The sequence below is a fragment of the Euprymna scolopes genome, chromosome 22 (genome assembly GCF_053919585.1).
Source record: "Euprymna scolopes isolate OS-2025 chromosome 22, ASM5391958v1, whole genome shotgun sequence".
NCBI classification, from domain to species: domain Eukaryota; kingdom Metazoa; phylum Mollusca; class Cephalopoda; order Sepiida; family Sepiolidae; genus Euprymna; species Euprymna scolopes.
In genome coordinates this window covers 64,280,845-64,284,086 of record NC_136503.1, presented here as the reverse complement: position 1 = coordinate 64,284,086, position 3,242 = coordinate 64,280,845, and the positions used below count along the sequence as shown (strand labels likewise).

The window sequence follows — 3,242 nt, the reverse complement described above, 5'->3', positions numbered from 1 at the left end:
AGCGCGGATCAGTAAGTGCATTAGCGCCGAAAAACCTATTATCTTCGTAAATACGAATATAAAATATTAAGCAAACCTATTCTATTTATAATACTTATATTTTGGTTGAAATTTCTGAAACGCTGTTTGAAAACATTAATTAATTTATAATATATTTTTAAGTATGTATATATTTTTTTTAATTTTTCATGTTTCTTTAATATTTGATGTGTACGTATTTCCAAATTTTGTTTTTTTCATGAATGGAAACAAACTCAATAGTTATGCTTTCATCTATAGTTAAGCATTGTTTTTAGATATGTGTGCAATTGTTATTTTTATAAAATTTCTAAAGTCTTTTATATATTTTGTTTTAGATAATATTTTTCTCACTATCACAATAATTTGGCTGGTTTTGTTTCTCCAAGATGTTGGGGATAAACCAGCTCCCCATGAAAAGGGGATTGTCCAAATTGAATAGCAGTCGTCTGATATAAGGAATTTTCCTCGCATTAAAGCTGATTGCTACGTTCCTGGCGCGATTGCCGAGAACAATGTCCCTCAATGTCTTAGCTTTGAATTAGTTTCGCTTTTTATACGAACAAGTTGAATTAACACGTGAGAAGCCAAAATAGCAATAATTTTGTAAATAAATAATTTTATCACATTACCTTTTCAGTATATAATGTTTTTCTACAATGCCGTAGTGTACCAAATATTTTTGGGGGGTAAATTTGGTTTTCTTTATTATCTTATAACTTTATTCAAAGTGGATCCAACTGTGTGTTCCAAGAAGTGTTTTCAAAAATATTACAGGATTTCACGTAAGTTAAATTCGCGTTCGTTTGAAATTTACTTTTTTTCATCGGACCAGCTACTTTCAATTTTAGTTTTAGTTTTTGTTGAAAGTTGTTTACGTTTTCAATGTGATTTCAGATATTTTCACAGTTTTCGCAACATATCGCCAGTTTTTATTTTTCAAAATATTTCAGTATTTATCGTAAAGTAAAGTAGCAGTCCTTATCATTGTTTCTTGTCATGATACCAGATTCTCGTACATTGTTTTCTGTTTGTTTTTTATTTATTTATTTGTTTTTGCATTTGATTTCAAATATTTTATACAGTTTTTTTTTCAACAACTTATTTTTTATATTTCAGTATTCAGCGTTAGTATTATTTTCAATTTTCCTTTTGTAATGAGGTCAGGAACTTGTAATTTTTTTCGATTTTGGGGTTGTTTTTTGTTTTAATTTGAATCACTTTGAAGATTTTTGACCATATAACAAGTTTTTTTATTAAATACTCCAATGTGTTCTTTATTTTTCAGTATTGTTTTTTAAAGTTCAATATGTTGTGTTTTAAATTTGATGTCAGTTGCTTTTAAGGCGTTTTCACATATAACAAGTTTTTTTCCAAATATTTCAATGTATTTTGTGTTTATTGCAAAAGGTTCAGTCTATGTTGTTCGAATTTGATTTCAATTGCTTTAAATGCTTTTCAGTATATTTTAAAAGGTTTAATATGTTTTATTTAAATTTGATTTCACTTACTTTTAATGTTTTTTAACATATAACAACTTTCTTTTTTTTCAATATTTCCATGTATTTTTGTATTTTTTGAATATTGCAAAAGTTTCAGTATATTTTGTTTTAATTTGATTCCAGTTGTTTTTAAGGCTTTTGAACATATAACAAGTTTCTTTTTTTTTTTCAAAATATTTTAGTGTATTCTTGTATTTGTTGGTGTTTTTATTTTAATTTAATTTCAGTTGCTTCTGTATGTATGTAACATATAACACGTTCCTTTTTTTTTTAAATATTTTAGTATATATATCGTATTAGTATATATATATATATTTTTAGTATATATATTTTTTTAGTATATATATATATGTTTCGGTCATCCGGTTTGTGTGAAAGATGCAATATCTTTTAGTCCGTATTTCACTTTTTGGCAATTTCTCATGATATATATAAAGCTATAATCTCGTATCCTTTTGCATTCTTTTGGGATATAGCTTATAAATAGTTCCGTATTTTAGAACTTTTTTGTTTTCAATCTTTTGGATTCTTTTTATCATTTCTGGTACATTTCTTTTAGGCTGCTTTCTGATTCTTTTAACAGTATGTTTATTAGTATTTCATTTTCAGAATGGTTCTATTTTATTTAATGGTCTGTTGTAAAATTATTGGAACCAATAATAAGATGGAGTTTAATCCAACTTGATAGACTCTATTCCAATGATAAGTCTTCGCGTTAGCATTGTTTTTTTTTTTAATTTAAAATACAGACAGGACAGGCTCCAGATTCAATGTTGTATTACCGATTCCTGAAAAAGTTCTATTTAAACGTATTTTCCTGTATCTTAGTAATATGTGGTAATATCCTTTGGTTTGTAACAATTCCTTCTCTTTGTTTTCTAGCACATAATCATCACAAAATATCTTTCTGCAAATTTCAAACCAGAAAACTTATCAGGGAAAAGCCAGTACACTTTCACTTACAGTAGATATCCACAGAAAAAAATAAAAGGCTAAGTAACAGAACGATAGCAAATCTCTCCTCCGGGTGTTTTCAATGAACATGTTCGTTTAACATAATAACCAGACTGTTCTGACTTATAAAAAATAGCAGACACAAGAGGGTATGATTGGAAGTACAATTTGAACGAATTCACGCGAGAAATAAACACGTGACTGGTAAAGGTGATTGTTTACGGCTTTCTTTAATACTATTCATTTTTTTCAGGGTCACGGTTAAATTCTCATGCCATATTAAAAATGAAAGAGTTTACGTTGTGAAAGCTTCACACAATACGTGGGATTCGTCGACTTGACCGGTTTGGTTTGTTTGATAGATTTATGAACAAATGGAATTGATTTGGATTTTTAATACTCATAATGAAATACGTATGAATTATAGATGTATAATCTTATTTTCCTACACACACATACACACACACACACACACACACACATATATATATATATGTGTGTATATATATATATGTGTGTAAATATATATATATATAATGGTTTTTAAATGAATATTGAGAATTGTTTTTTTACTTATAGAAACAAGTGTTTTACGTTGACTCAATTTTCAGTGCAGTAAGTGATAATTACTGCTGGTTGCGAGATTCTAACCTAATCACAAAGTCATCCAAAACGTCGTAGGCAAGCATCTTGCCATAAGGTCACCAAGGCTTTATACCTTTAATATATTTTTAATAAATATTAACAAGTATGTGCATTCTTACAACA

At 27.6% G+C, this 3,242-nt stretch overlaps 1 protein-coding gene across 1 annotated transcript in view; it reads right to left on the bottom strand.

Annotated features, from left to right (window-relative positions):
* LOC145243457 (uncharacterized) overlaps window positions 1-2,663 on the bottom strand; it is an 8,219-nt gene extending 5,556 nt beyond the window's left edge. The window contains exon 1 of the mRNA XM_080106351.1: window positions 651-2,663. The gene's annotated coding sequence lies outside the window, so the exon portion shown is untranslated. The remainder of the gene's footprint in view (window positions 1-650) is intronic.
* Window positions 2,664-3,242: the final 579 nt, after the last annotated feature.